Below are 16,049 nucleotides of genomic sequence, written 5' to 3' on the forward strand. Positions count from 1 at the left end.
TTGATTTCTCGGATGAAGAGAGTGACTTTAAAGCCAGGAAGAGAGAACTATGTGCAATTTGATGGGATTCAGAACATCAAAGGCGGTTGAGTTAGTGTTTGGAACAATCTCTCGGGTCAAATCTAATTTTATCCGAGCTAATGTTTCCAAGCTCTGGTAATTGCTCCCAGCGTAACTACCCGTTCTTTGTCACAAGGCTATGAGCGCAGCTCCTGCTGGGCCTCCAGCCGAGGGTCCAGCAGCTGGCTTTCGTCTCTGTTGCTCTCGGGGCTGGGAAACTGCTAGATTCAAATCTTGGAGGCTAAACAATTTACAAAGGAAAAAAAAAAAAATCTTGGAGGCAATGGGCTGACTGGCAGAAAGGATACTGCACCTAGAGTCGGGTCCTCGGTCTTCAAATCTGGGCTCAGAGATTCTCTTTCCTGAGGGCTTTTCCAGTTAGGCTGGGTCATTTGTGGACTGGTCTCCATACTTTGTGTTGGAAGAAGAATAGAGAGAAGTGTGAGGCTGAGGAGGGCAGGCGGCTATCGGCAGGGAAGTTGACAAAGAGAGGTCCAAACTGTGACGTGGCTCCACAACGAGCCATTTCTCTGATTTAGAGAAAAGGCATCAGCCTGAAGGTTTGGGGTCATAGAGAATCACAAGGGGGCTGTAGGTATTGCGGCAAACAACATAGTTGAGGAGAAAGGACCTGTGATGGTTGAGTTTATGTGTGAACTTGACTGGGTCCCAGAGTGCCCAGATATTCAGCCAAATGTTATTCTGAATGTTTCTGTGAGGGTGTTTTTGGTTGGGAGAAATACTTATATCAGTACACAGAGTAAAGCAGATTGCCATCCCTGAAGTGGGTGGGCTTCACCCAATCAGTCAAAGGTTTCAATAGAACAAAAGCTCTGGCCTGCCTTCAAGTAAGAGAGAATTGTCCTCCTAGACACCTTTGAGATGAGGATACTTGGCTGGTGTCCACAGCAGCCTGGTTCCACAGCAACCTGATGGCCTTCTGACTTGAACTGGCATAGTGACTCAGCAGATTGTGGACTTACCTTCCATAATTGCATGAGTAATGATTATAATCTCTTATAACAAATCTCGATAACAATTCCTTATTTTATATAGATATAATAATAGTATAATATAATAATAATACCAGTTGGCTAGCACCTGGACACTTGGAAGTTGGGATTGTGTGCAAATTCTCCCCTTGGGAACAGAGGGGAGCCCCCAGTCTCGGCAAGCTCATTGCAAGGCAAACCTGAGTTTCCAACCTCCTTCATTAGATAATCTCGCTTGTCTCTAAAATCCAGGGCTCATCAAACAGAAGGGTTTCCATGAGGGGAAATGGTGGGTCCACATGTACAACATGAAGGAGAAAAGTATTGTTCCACTTCCATTTCTACCCACTTCCAGGTACTGGAAAGGTTTACATCCGGCTCGAGGCAAAAATCTCTAAATCAGTCCTTTTCATCTGGGTGATCTCATTTCAGGCATTGAGCTCTGCTGCTCATTCCCAACTGATGGACACCCCCGTACTCAGAAAAAGGCTCCTGTGTCTGGGTTTCTAGGTGCTGGATTCAACGCCAGCAAGAAGACACATTCGCTAAAGAACGGCAGGGTCTGGGGTGGGAAATTGAGTCAGCCAAGAGGAAAGCTACGTCCTCTTCTTCCTCTACTCTCAGAACCCTGGGATCTCCTGATGGGTGTACGTGCCCACTGCTTCACACTCTATGTTGCACACCTGAGCACCCCATCCTGCCTTGTCCAGCAAAGGAATAAAAGAGAGGAGCCAATAGGGGTTATAAAAGTACTAGAAGGTGCCGGCTTCAGTCTCAGAGTCCTGCCTGTGCTGGTTCACTCCCCGCTCTGGATTCCTGGGTGGCTAGGGTACCAGAGAGACCTAGAATCATGGCAATTCTTTGAGCAAACCTCGCTGGGATCACCTCCAGTATTAAGCAGGGCTGCTCAATTGATAAGCTGGTCCCTTTCCCTAGGGTCAAAGGAATGGTGCCATAATTCAGTTAAAAAGGTCTGAATGGCAGTGGCTTGGACTCCAATGCTTAGGGTCTTCCCCTGCTCATCAGGGCACATGATACATTCTTTTTGTCTGTTCTTGAACTCTTCTGTGTCTGCCTTCCTTCACTTAGCAGAAGTTCCTGGAGAATTCATCCAAGTTGTTTCATATATCCATAGCTTGCTTTCTATGGCTGAGTAGTGGTATATGAACATACTAGAAATTGTTCCTCCATTCTCCTGTTGGTGGAAATATGGTTTGTCTTCCAATTTGGGGTAATTTTGAATGAGACTGATATGAATATTCTTGTATAGGTGTTTTTGTTTGTTTGTTTGATTGTTTTTTGTGAACACATGCTTTTACTTCTCAAGGGTACGTACATCCCTCGGACTGGAATTCCTGGGTCCTAGTTAGGTGTATGTTTAATATAATAAGCTTCTTTTCTGCTAAACTTATCCTGAGTTGGTTTGTATCTGTCACGGGCAGTGAACCACACCACTGACCACGTTGTCACTAGGTTTAATAATGCACTTTTATGGTGAGGAAGGGAGGTTGTGTGGCTCAGTAGGTTAAGCATCTGCCTCTGGCTGAGGTCACTCGATTCCCAGGGTCCTGGAATCAAGTCCTGTGTCAGGCTCCCACTCAGCGGGGAGTCTGCTTCTCTTCTGCTTTTCCCCTGTGCACTCTCTCTTTGTCTCTGCCCCAAATAAATAAAATTTTAAAAAACTTTTAAAATATTATTCATCTTAATGGAAGAACAGAAAATTTCAGGAACTCTATGAAGTGTGGGGGATACAGAGGTGTAGAAGGCTTAGCTTGCTCGTCGTGGCTTACAGGATCTTGAGAGAAGGACAACACGTCTACATACAGAAATATATATAAAAAAAAAATACAAGGGAGCACATGCTAGGAGGCTGAGAAACAGAGAAAATGCTTGTCAGTTCAGAGGAGGGCACCCTCTCTGAGCCTGGGCTGCCAGCGCAAGGCTTTTCAAAGATCTAGGTCTGGCGACGCACCTGGGAAGGATGACTCAGTTTCATTAAGGAGATGTCAGGTGATTTCTAGAATGTCAGCTCCATGGCACACTAGATGGTCATTAAAATTATAATTGGGGGCACCTGCATGGCTCTGTTGATTAAACACTCCTCGCTCCTCGACTCAGAGAAAGATCCAGCGTCTCAGCAAGTCCCATCTACCTGAGAGATGAAAGGGACGGTGGGGAGATGTTTGGGCTCAACGGGGAAGATGTTTGGGGAGTGAGTCTTGGTGGCAGGGTGTCTGGGAGGCTGAGATTTGTCACCAGAACCGAACCTCTTTGCTCTGGTGATTTTCATAGCAGTAGTCACGTCCTTGGTCCAACAATGTATACCCAGTACCACTATTTTTTTTTTTTTTCGAGAAAAACAGGAGCAGGGAGCTACCTGTGCAGCAGCTAACTGAGCTGTTTTCCTTTTACCGTCATTGGTCCCAAACTGTTTACCAGGGATGTGGAGGGGCTTCCTCAGCTAGCATCCCATGGTCTCGTCAGTGCCACCCAGCAGGAAGACCTCACATTCAAGCTGTTCAAACAGTGGCTCCCCCCTGCAGTCCAGATCGAAGAGACAAGTGGCTGCTTTTGAAATGAATTAGCAGCCAGAGCAGACTGTGAGGCACTCTGGTTTTTCTTACAGAGGGCACCCTTGGGAAGGTCTCTGGAGGGGTGGCAGGAAGTGGAAACTCTAGAGATCTCAAGCTCTGGGGCTGGGGTGGTTTTCCTGGTTTGCATTGTCTGGTAACAACTTGAAAGGAATCACCATCAGGGCTTCCTTGGTTCCTTGCCTCCAACCTGTGAATGAGGTTGCATTTGTGGGAACTGGATACCCCATGTTGCTGAGTCCTGCTCTCTCTGTGTTCCCTAGGACCTCCCCCAAGCCTCACTATTGGTGCCCGAGTCCCCAGAGTGACTGCAGATAGCCCTCTTAAGTTCTTCTGCCCTGAGCTTCTTGTCAATGTCTGTGGCCACATGGAAGCTTGAACAGAAGTCCCATTGCTGGTGCTCAGGCTATCAGGGACACCTGGAAAGAGTACTGTTGCTCTGTGCTGCAGGCTTCCTAGTGGCTGCTGAAGCTGCAAATCCCCTTGCCTTGTTCGAGAAGACTCCCATCTTCTCAACAGCATTATCACTATCTAATCTTCTACACATTAGGTGCTCTTGGTGTTTCCCTTCTAGAATGTAAGCCCATGAGAGCAGCTCCTCATTGCTGGAATGAGCTTGTGAGTCCTGCCTCAAGAAGGGGCACTCAGCCTGGGAGTGCAGCCTACCTACTTTTCTGAGCCCCTGGGAAAAGGGGATTGAATTGTTTTGTGTACAAAATTGCAATGATCGAAGGCAAAAATAGAAGAGCTCATGAGAGAAACTTGAGCGTGTGGACCAAAAAGCAAACTCAGAGGCATTTCCTAAGTTTGGTTCATTTTGACCCATAAATTTATTCTTTTTCATTTGCAATAAAAATAGGTTTTAAACTATGGAATTACTTTTTAAATTTTTAAAAAGATTTTATTTATGTATTTTATTTGGGGTGGGGCACATTGCATGAGCTGGGGAGGGCCAGAGGGAGAGGGAGAGAATAGCAAGCAGGCTCTGCCTTGAGTGTGGAGCTTGACATGGGGCTCAATCTCACCACCCTGAGATCATGATCTGAGCCAAAATCAAGAGTCAGACACTTAACTGACTGAGCCACCCAAATGCCCCTAAAAGAATTCTTAATGTCAAGTTGAGTCAGCCTCTCACTATTCACCTCTGAGAGTATCTGAACTACCCTTGTCATTTGCTTTTCCAGATAAAGTTTAGGATCATTTCTCAATTTTCTGCCCCAAACCACACAACACAAAACAAACCTGAGATCCTATTGACTTTGTCAATCAAGCTAGTAAGAATTGATATCTTATAAATACTGTGTCTCAAATTTGCACGGCGCATCCCTTCATTTCTTGGGTTCTTTGATTTATCCATTTATATTTTGTACAATGAAGGCTTATACAACTTTTATTGATTGATTTCTTGGTATTTGATATTTTATACCTTTGAAGCTAACATACGGCATATCTATGTTAATATTTTTCATTTTACACCAAGTATAATTATTTCTAATCTCAAAGGGAAACTCTCAGTAATTCATTAAGGATTAAATTGGTGGCTTAGTTGGTTAAGTGTCTGCCTTTGGCTCAGGTCATGCATGATCTCAGGGTCCTGGGATTGACCTCTGCATCAGACTCCTTGCTCAGCGAAAAGCAGGCTTCTCCCTCTCTCTCCCCCTGCTTGAACTTGTGCTCCCTCTCTCTATATTGCAAATAAATAAATAACATCTTTTTTTTAAAAAAAGGATCAAATTTGGGGCGCCTGGGTGGCTCAGTGGGTTAAGGCCTCCGCCTTCGGCTCGGGTCATGATCATAGGGTCCTGGGATCGAGCCCCGCATAGGGCTCTCTGCTCAGCGGGGAACCTGCCTCCCTCTCTCTCTCTGCCTGCCTCTGCCTACTTGTGATTTCAGTCTGTCAAGTAAATAAATTTAAAAAAAAAAAAAAAACCTTAAAAAAAAAAAAAGGATCAAATTTGCTATAGGTTTTGTGCATGTGTGTGTGTGTGTGTGTACACCCTTTATCAGCTTAAGCAAGATTTTTCCCATTCCTCGCTTGCTAAGGCTTTTTTTTTTTTTAATTTAATGAACAGATGTTTAAATTTGTCAGAGACTTTCCTGTGTCTGTTATTATTTTTCTCCTTTACTCTGTTGACATGGTGTATTACATTGATTTTCGAATGCTTAATTAAACCATGCCTTCCTGAAATAAGCTCAGCCTCCTCAAAATATATTGCCCTCTGTGTGTATTGCTGGATTCAGCTTGCTGACATTTTCTTTAGGTTTTTTGATTTCCTGTTCATACTGACCCTGTCAGGTATTTGGGCTTAGGTATCTGACCTCATAAAACAAACTGGAAAGTAGTCTCTGTTTCAATCCTTGTGTGAAACTGTCGTCTGCCACTGAAGTTGTTTGCTTTTGGAATTGTGTCTGTGAGAATGATTTAAATTGCGGTTCCATTTTCCTTAAGAGTTATTAGGCTATTTGTGTTTTCTGTTTCCTCTTATGTCACTTTTAATAAATATAGAGATGCCTGATCCATTACATCTAAGACATAAAATGTGTTGCCATAAGGATGTTCAAACTTTTACTTACTTTCTCATGTCTGTGTGACCTATAGTCCTGAGTGGTATTTCGTCATCCCTCACACTGAATATTTATGCCTTCTTTCTATCTCTCCTGATCAGTCTTCATAGGCACGTATCAGTTTTATTAGTCTCCCTCCTGACTGCCTCAGATTCATAGCTTTATCGATCCTCTTTTGTAGACTTTTTCCCATTTCAACAATTTCTGTTTTTATATTTATTTTTCTTTCTTCTACTTTGTTAAGATGGAACTTGTGCTTTTAAACTATTCTTTTTTCAAATTTCTTGAAATGCCCATTAGTGTATGTGTGTGTGTGTGTGTGCACAGTGAAAGAAAGAAAGAAAGAAAGAAAGAAAGAAAAACATGGTGCACCTGAGTGGCACAGTTGGTTAGGCATCTGATTTTGGTTCAGGCCATGATCCCAGGGTCATGAGGTCAAGCCCTGCATCCGGCTCCACACTCAGTGGGGAATCTGCTTGGAGATTCTCTCCCTCTGCATGCACTCTCTCTGTCTCTAAAATAAATGAATACATTTTTTAAAAATATGACATAAAACTGATCAGTAGTGACTTTTGGCACATTCACAATACTGCATAACTATTACCACTATTAGTTCCAGAATATTTTCATCACCCCAAAAGGAAGCTCTGTCCCCATTAAGCAATCACTCTCCATTCCCCCCTCTTCTCAACTCCTTGTAAACATTAATCTGCTTTTTGTTTGTGTGCCTTTCCTTATTCTAGACATTTGATACAATTAGAGTCATTCAAGATGTGGCCTTTTGTGTCTGATCTCTTTCAGTAAGCATAGTGTTTTTGAGGCCTACCTATGTTCTAATGTGCATCAGAACTTTTTATGGCTGAGTAATATTCCATTAGTATGGATATACCACATTTTGTTTATCCATTTATCAATTGATGGACATTTGGGTGACTGTGACCAGTTCTGCTGTAAACATTTGTGTACATGTTTTATTTCCACCCACGTGTCCAGCTGTCCTGGGAATAGACTCAGTGGAATTATTGAGTCCTCTGGTCATTTTGTGTTTAACCTATCAAGAAACTGCCAAACTAGCTTCCACAATGGTGGCACCATTTCACTCTAATAGTTTCTTTTGTAAATTAGTAAGTATTTTTAAAAACAGTTTTAGATTTATGGCAAAATAGAGCAGACCATACAGAGTTCCTTTTTTTAAAGATTTTATTTATTTATTTGAGAGAGAGAGAGCATGAAAGAGAGCACAAGCACAGAGAGAGAGGGAGAAGCAGACTCTGCACTGAACAGAGAGCCTAGTGTGAGGCTCAACGCCAGGACCTTGGGATTGTGACCTGCGCTGAAGGTAGATGCTTAACCAACTGAGCCATCCAGGTACCCCTCTGTAGAGAGAGTGTCTGTATGCACCCCCATGCCTCCATATAGCTTACCATTTTATTAGGGAAATATTGCTTTAGTACAACTTACACTGATATACTATAGAGCTAATGTACAATATGTTCATTTTTTGTAACTGATGAACCAATGTTGTTATGTTGTTGTTAATTAAAGTCCAAAGTTTCCATTCAGGTCCACTTTTGGTGTTACATGTTCTGTAGGTTTTGAGGACTGTATAATGAATGACATCTATCCACTATCACTGTATCACATAGAACAGTTTCACTGTTCGGAAAAATCTCTGTTCAACTTTATCCCACCAGATTTTATATGCTATACTTTTATTATCATTGGGCAAATAAAACCAACTTTCCAACCTTTACTGTTTAAGTTCTTCTTTTCTTTATAGGTTATATAGAAGTTTAGTTCTTAATTTCCAGCCCTTGGGGGATTTTTTTTTTTTTTTTTTTTTTTTTTTTTTTTTTTTTTTAGTATCATCTTTGGTTTTTAGAATCCTTGAATTCAATCAAAGGGCATGTTTTATGTCCTTTCAATCTTTTAAATTTTGTGAATCTTGCATGATCATTTTTCATAAATATTCCATGTCTGCTTGGAAAGAATGTATCCTCTTCAGTTATTGGGGGAATATTATCTATATCTCTATTAGGTCACGTTTTCTAAGTACATTGTTGTAATCTTCTAGAACTTGATTGATTTTTTTACCTGCTTTTCTAAGTTATTGAGAGATGTGTTCCACTTTTCCACTCTGATCATGGATTTATCTGTTTACCTTTGGTTTTATAAATATATCTGTATGCGTTTTTGAGTCTATGTGATTAAGTGGATACAAATTTATAATTGTTATATCTACTTGGTAAATTGAACATTTTTGTCATTTCAAACTATTCCCTTTTGTCCCTAGTACTATATTTTGCCTTAAGTCTATTTTATTTCCAATTAGTTAAGTTATACCAATTTTGTTTAAAATTCGGTTTTGTGGGGCACCTGGGTGGCTCAGTGGGTTAAAGCCTCTGCCTTCAGCTTGGGTCATGGTCCCAGGGCCCTGGGATCAAGCCCCGCATTGGACTCTCTGCTCAGCAGGGAACCTGCTTCCTCCTCTCTCTCTGCCTGCCTCTTTGCCTATTTGTGATCTCTGTCTGTCAAATAAATAAATAAAATCTTTTAAAAAAATTTGGTTTTGCATCATGTTTTAGCCAATTCAGACTATTATAATATCAAAACACTAGAGATTGGGTGGCTTGGAAACAACAGAAATTTATCTGTTGAATTAATTTCTCACTGTTCTGAGAGCTAGGGAGTCCTAAGTCAAAGCAGTAGCAGATTTGGTGTGTGGTGAGGGCCCACTTACTGGGTCGGAGCCACCCTCCTGCTGTGTCTGCATGGGGCAGAAGGGTAAGGGGGCTGTCTGGAATCTGTTATCAGGGCACTAATCCCATTCACAAGGGCACCACCCTCATGATCTAATCACCTCCCATGGACCCACCTTCAAATACCATCACATTAAGGATTAGGATCCAACATATAAATTTGGTGGGGGCAGTAGAGGGAATGGGGAGACCACAAGCATTTGGTCTATAGTATATATTATCTCGTTCCCACCTTTTTTTGTTGTTGTTACTAAGTAGGCTTCACGTCCAGTGCAGAGTCAGACTTTGGGCATGAACCTGCAACCCCGAGATCAAGACCTGAGCTAAGATCAAGAGTCAGACTCTTAACAGACTGAACCACCCAGCCGCCCCTCTTTTCCACCTTTTTATATTTAACCTTCTTGTATCCTTATATTTAAAATACATCTCTTAAAAGAGAATATCTTTTGAGTCCTTTTTTTTCCCATTTTACAATAACCTTTTCTTTTTTAAAAATTTTTATTAACATATAATGTATTATTTACCCCAGGGGTACAGGTCTGTGAATCATCAGGCTCACACATTTCACAGCACTCACCATAGCACATACCCTCCCCAATGTCCATCACCCAGCAACCCTCTCGCTACTGGCCCCCTGATGCCGGCAGCCCTCAGTTTGTTTTGTGAGATTAAGAGTCTCTTGTGGTTTGTCTCCCTCCCATCCCATCTTGTTTCATTTTTTCCTTCCTTAACCCCCACAACCCCCGCCCTGCCTCTCACTCAGTCTGACAACTGTTTTATATTTTAACTAGAATACTTAGTCTACTGATGTTTATTATAATCACTAATATAGTTTTTGTTTCATTATTTAAGCCATCTATCAGTTTGTCTTTTCTTTCTTTTTTTTTTTTTTTTCTTAAAGATTTTATTTTTAAAGTCACCTCAACATCCAGCATGGGGCTTGAACTCACAACCCCTAGATCAAGTCCCATGCTCTGCCAATTGAGCCAGCCAGAAGCCCCCTAAACTATCTGCTTTCAGTTTGTCCCACTTCTACTGCATTCCATTTTTCTTCTTTCTTTGCTTGTTTTAGATTTTGTTTTATTATCCTATTTTTATTTTTATTTATTTATTTGACAGAAAGAGGGACAGTGAGGGAGGGAACACAAGCAGGGGGAGTGGGATACAGAGAAGCAGGCTTCCTGCTGAGTGGGGACTGCCTGACGTGGGGCTTGATCCCAGGACCCTGGGATCGTGACCTGAACCAAAGACAGTTGTTTAATGACTGAACCACTCAGGCACCCCCCCCCCCATTTTTAGATATACAAGCTTTGATTATTCTTTGAGTTTCTACTTAACATTCAATAGTTAATTGACTATTAAATATTCATACTTTATTAAAATGTTTATTAATTAAACATTCAATATTTATTTATTAGTATTTCATATTAAAATATAACATTAAATATTAATATTTGCTAGTATTAATTAGTACCTTATATCTGGTCCAAGGGCATGTAAGCAGCAGAGAATACTTTGACTTAATTTATCCCCTTTTCATCTTACAATTTTTGTGCATTTTAATTCCATAGATTTTAACCCTCATTTTATGTATATTTTAATAAGTTCTCTTGTGTTACATAGCTAATATTTATTTGCCCATAGATTAATCTTCTGTTTATCTGTTGAATTCTTAATGTCACTTTTTACTCATTCTAGAATTTTTACTTCCTTCTTTCACATCATGATTTTAAACGCTTTGTCAGAATTCTCAATCTGTGTCTTCTATTGTCAGGGCCATAATAAACCAGCTTATTTTAAAGTCTGTGTCTAGTAACAAAAATCGAGAGCCATGTGAGTCTATTTTACTCTATTGTTTTTGCTGAGTTCTATTGCTTTATTTTTTCTTGTGCTGTGTTTATTGTGTGGTAGATGTTGTGTTGGAAAAATTCCTCGTAGAAATCATTTTCATGTGTGTCTCTCAGGTACTCGGTAGCATTAACAACAGAGATCGTCAGCAATACATACGACTTGGAGATGAAGTTCATTCCCTGCAAGGATTTGTCTGCTTCTGGGTCACTCTGATTCCTAGGGTTACTTGGGACCGAAAGTGAGAGAGGTCACAAGAGCCCAGCTATGGACCCTAGACTTTTACTTTTGACCTTCTAACACCTCTCAGCCATGCCCTTCGAAGTCAGAAATTACCCACAAGGGAAAAATGACCACAAATTCAAGACTCCCACTTCCTCAGATCTGTCCTTACTTGCATTCTGGCCAGAAACTTTCTGTTACCTTGGAGTCCTTCCTTTGCAAGTCAGTTTCCTGGGAGATTGATTTTTGAGATGAAGCTTTTGTACTGTGTTTCTTTTATGTCAGGAAATGTAACAACTCAATGATCAAATTATAGCAAATGTGTCTATGTGTGTGTATGTAACAGATAAGTATATATATAAGTATACTATGTATATACATTGCTAGCATAAAGCAGTAAGTGGTAACTAAAAATTCATTTGAATAGAATGAACGTAAATGGAAATCAGTATTTTTTTAGTCATCCTGTATTCCACAATACTGTATTGTCCTATACTGTACATGACTGAGTTTATGCTGAGATGAGAAAGTCCCGGATTATTTTAATGCTTTTATCTCTTACTGTATATATACAGCAATGAAAGATGATAAGGTTAGCCATCCCTGTTTCCAAATGGGGACTAGCCAGAGCATGACAGCCCCAATACCAGTCATGCTTTTTCCAAATTCATGTTAGTGTAGAGTGTGTTGCAGGATACCTACCCACACAGCTTGAATTCAAATCCAAGGATTTCTGGGTGGCTCTGTTAGTTAAGTGTCTGACTCTTGGTTTCAGCTCAGGTCATGATCTCATGAGTCTCATGAGTTGTGAGATCAAGCCCAAGGTCAAGTCCCACTGGGCTCCATGATCAGTGCAGAGTCTGCCTGGAGATTCTCTCCCTCTGGGCCTCCCCCCCCCCCACCCCGCCCTCTCTTAAATAAATAAATCAATCTTAAAAAAACAAATCCGAGGATAGCTATGGACCATGCTGTCTTCTGTAGCTACTTTAAGCAGTAAGGAATTTATTAAATTGTGTTTAATCACTTGGGAAGTATTTAAAAAGGCTGGTAGAACTGTTTTTAGGCTACATTTCCAGAAACAATTATGGGGATGGAATAAAGAGCAGAGCCCATTACGTCTAGAAAGCTGCTCCATGACTTTTCTCAGTAAAATGGAAGATCCGCATCTGCCTCTTAACTCACTTTCAGATCAAAGTCTCCTTTGGGTGCATCTGATTGGTGGAAATTCAGTGAAGTTGCTTGCTATTATTGTGGTTGATTTTTCAGTACTGTTCCTTTAAATCTAACACGCTCTTGTCACCTGCTATGGGAAAAAGCCACTTCAGATTCTTGTACTTGCCTCTAGAGCATCCCTGGGCTTAAAGGTCTTACCATAGTTAGGCTTCTTATTGATTCCAGACCCTTCTTTCCTTGGCTCCCATCATGGCTGACATCTAGGTATTACCCCTTGGCAGCTCTTCCTTTATACTAGCTCTGTTTGAATTGGTGACCTCATTTTAAACTGTTTATTTGAGTCCTAAGTAGAGTTTCCAGTGATTTTGCCTGAGTTTCCTGCACTAAATTCCTGGGAGATTTTCCTCCATCATCTATGAGCAGCTGGGACTTTGAAACACTTCCGCAGATAGTACCACAATGTCCTCAGGCCTTCTGGCAAGGGGATGGGAGGGGGCGCCATATTGATTTGGTAATGAAAGAGAGCGTCCTAGCATAGGAAAGCTCTCAGAGTGGAGGGTGTTGCCTGGAGGTAGGCAGCATGGTGGTACCGATACAGGGTCCATTGCTGGGAAATAGAAAAGACCTGGAGAGGATACAAAAGAGGGAATAAGGTGAATGAAGCCATGATAATAGTGGCTTTTAGGCTTTCGAGTCCCGTAATACATTTCTCTTGTCGGTAGGAAAATAAGAGACATCCTGATATGTGTCTCTGCTCACAAGCCAGTGGCCCTTTCAATGACTTTCTGGGGGTAGGGGGAGGGTGATCATTAGACACCTGTGTTCTCAACATCGTACCTGGAAACGTCTTGTTTCCTTTGATCATTTCCAGTTCCGTGCCCTATGTTTAGCACCTTCTGCATTTATACGTATGCCTGTGATCTTTTGAAGATCTAAGTGCATGAATTTCTGTAAAGGTCAAAGAAATCTCATTGAATGTTACCACCAATTTGTGGGTGATTTTTTTTTTCACTTGATAATAGAGACTTTGTTTTGAGAAACCACCAGAGAGGCCTTTGATTTCCTAGCTTTGGAAATTCCTTTCAAATACATTTCTCCTGTGTGCACGTATTATATATGTCACACTTTGCGACTCTGAGCATTTCGTGTTTATGGATGCTGCGTTGTGCATTCATGCGTGTGTGTGTGTGTGTGTGTATACACACTTGAATACTATGAGCCATTACTACAAAGTAATTATTTTTTTTTTTAGAGAGAGAGAACACATGCCAGTGGGGGGAAGGGCAGAAGGAGAGGGAGAGAGAGAGTATCCTAAGCAGGGTCTGTGCTCAGCCTAGAGCCTAGAGCCTGATGCCTGATGCAGGACTCAATCTCACAATCCTGAGATCATAACCTGAGCTGAAATCAAGAGTTGGATGCTTGGGGGTGGGGGTGGGGGGCTGGGTGGCTCAGTTGGTTAAGTGTCTGCCTTCAGCTCAGGTCATGATTTCAGGGTCCTGGGATTGAGTTCCCCATCGGGCCCTCAGCTCAGCAGGGAGCCTGCTTCTCCCTCTGCCTGCTGCTCCCCTAGCTGTGCACGCGCTCTCTCTCTTGCTCTCTCTCTGACAAATAAATAAATAAAATCTTTTTAAAAAAAAGTCATTTGCTTAACCGATGGGGCCACTCTGGTGGTTAACGAAGTTTTTTGTCGCATGAATGCTGAAATGACAAGAGGAGCAAACATCTTCGGCAGTGGTTCTCGACAGGGAGGTATTTTGCTCCCTGAGGACATCTGGCAATCTCTGCAGACAATTTTGGTTGCCACAGCTGGGGTTGGGGGCTATTGGCATCTAGGAATCAGAGGCCAGGAAGGCTACAAAACATCCTCAGTGCACAGCCTGCATGACAGTTAGACCTTGCAAACTGTTACTAGTGCCAAGGTTGAGAAACTTTGTTTTAGAGGCAGGGAGGTAGGCATAGGATTCATTGAACAAACGTTTAGTGAGCATCTATAATTCCCAAGACTCTGTTTTGGTCATGGTTCAGATGGAAGGATAATTCAAATTATCCCAGGTGCAGACATTTGGAACACACAGAACGAGGTAAACTGAAGAACTCTGTTTAATCCTCTGAAGAACAGAGGAAGGACTATAGGGGAAACACATGGAGTACAGCAGTTAGCAGGGCTGGTAGCAGCTGAGACATGATTGTCCCAAGGCCCCACAGAACTCAGCTAGGCGGTAGATGCTGGAGCTTGGAAGGGGACAGTCTCCTGGTGTCAGCTACCTTGAGGTGACCTCCCAGAGAAAGAATTAGGGATGAAGCATCCCAGCCTGTCTCCCACTTACTGTAAGCACCCCATGGGCCAAAAGGTGCCAGGAGCATGGGCAACAGCTTGCATTCTGCATACAGCTGAGTGTCCCCACTCAGAAGGCAGGATGGGGAAGAGTAGACGTGCAGTGGGCACGCGGCAAGTGAGGGCAGAACAAAGGGAGCTGGGCAAAGGGTCACCTTACACATGACTCTCCTCTAAAGCAAAAATTGGGAAATGCCAGCAGAGAGGCCCACATCGAGGTGGGGTGCAGGGGGCGGGGGTTCTTTCCAGCTTGGACGAGCTCAGGGAAGGCTTGGTAAAGGATGTGGCATTTGAGAAGACGGCGTTGAGGAGCGAAGAGAGTCATGGACACGTCAGCCTCTTCCTAGCTGGAAAGGTCACTTGCTGCACCGACTTGTGGATACAGAGAGGTTTCGTGGGCAGGCCTTCTGGGCTTCACCGCATGGCTCTCCTTCCCACGGATCCAAGCTCCATCTCTGCTCTCTGAGCATTTGGATAGGAAGCAGTTAGTTCTCACGAGGCCTCTTTGACCTCAGCGTGGCCACCATGGCCGGCCACCTGCCCATGGGGTCATCCCGGCTTCCCTTCGTGAGGCTGTTCCTCTGTCCTCACACCACCGCCATGCCTAATGTATGCATCAGCTGTGTGATATATCAATAATATATCAACTGTCATGCAGGCTTGTGGCCACCCAAGGACCCCATGATGGAGGAGCACAGACCTTGAACCCTCTAAGAGGACTTTCTCCCTCTGTCTTTCCTTCCTGCAAAAAGGACTTTCTTTCCCTTCTGTTGGGAAGGACAGACATCACGGTGGGAAACCGACCCAGGGATGCCTTCAGGGGTTCCCCCAGGTCCTGGCTGTAACCCCCCGCCCCGGTTTGGGGGTCTATGTCTTATTGTGACTCCCCTCCAGTCTATGTCTCAACTCCTGTTTCAGGAAACCCTGTCAGTCTGTCTGTCTTCCTGCATGAACCGATCACCCTGGAAACATCCCCCTCCCCAACAACAGAAATAAATGCTCCCGGCTCTGAGTCATTCCGTGTAGGGCAAGGCCCCAGGCAGCCCAAGTCCCACAGAGCCGTCCAGGGTCAATGCGGACCCTCCTATTCCAGCCCCCAAGGGGTCTCCTTTCCACAGTGACTGCAGACAATCCTCCTTGTTCTATCGATTGCTCATTGGAGAGCTATGGGGTTTCTTTCCACTTCCTCTTCCAACATGCCGCACATCCACATTACCTGAAGATGGGTGTTAATTATCAGAGATATTACAGTCTAAACCCATTAGGCGGAAAATGACTATTTTTCTAATGTCCCCACAGCTTTCAAAGCTTCCTCTCTATGGGTAATTAACACCAGATATAATTTACCTTTGAACAGTGGAGGTGCTCCCGTCCTTTCAACCTGGGACCCCTAGGGCCTCTTGGAAATAAGAAATGGGCCCGTTTTCCAGTTTTATGCCTCTTAAGAACTGGTCTCATGCCTACACAAAGACCAAACAGAGGCTCTGTAATTACTTCTTGTAAA

Source organism: Mustela lutreola, chromosome 15 (genome assembly GCF_030435805.1).
Source record: "Mustela lutreola isolate mMusLut2 chromosome 15, mMusLut2.pri, whole genome shotgun sequence".
Classification (NCBI taxonomy): Eukaryota; Metazoa; Chordata; class Mammalia; order Carnivora; family Mustelidae; genus Mustela; species Mustela lutreola.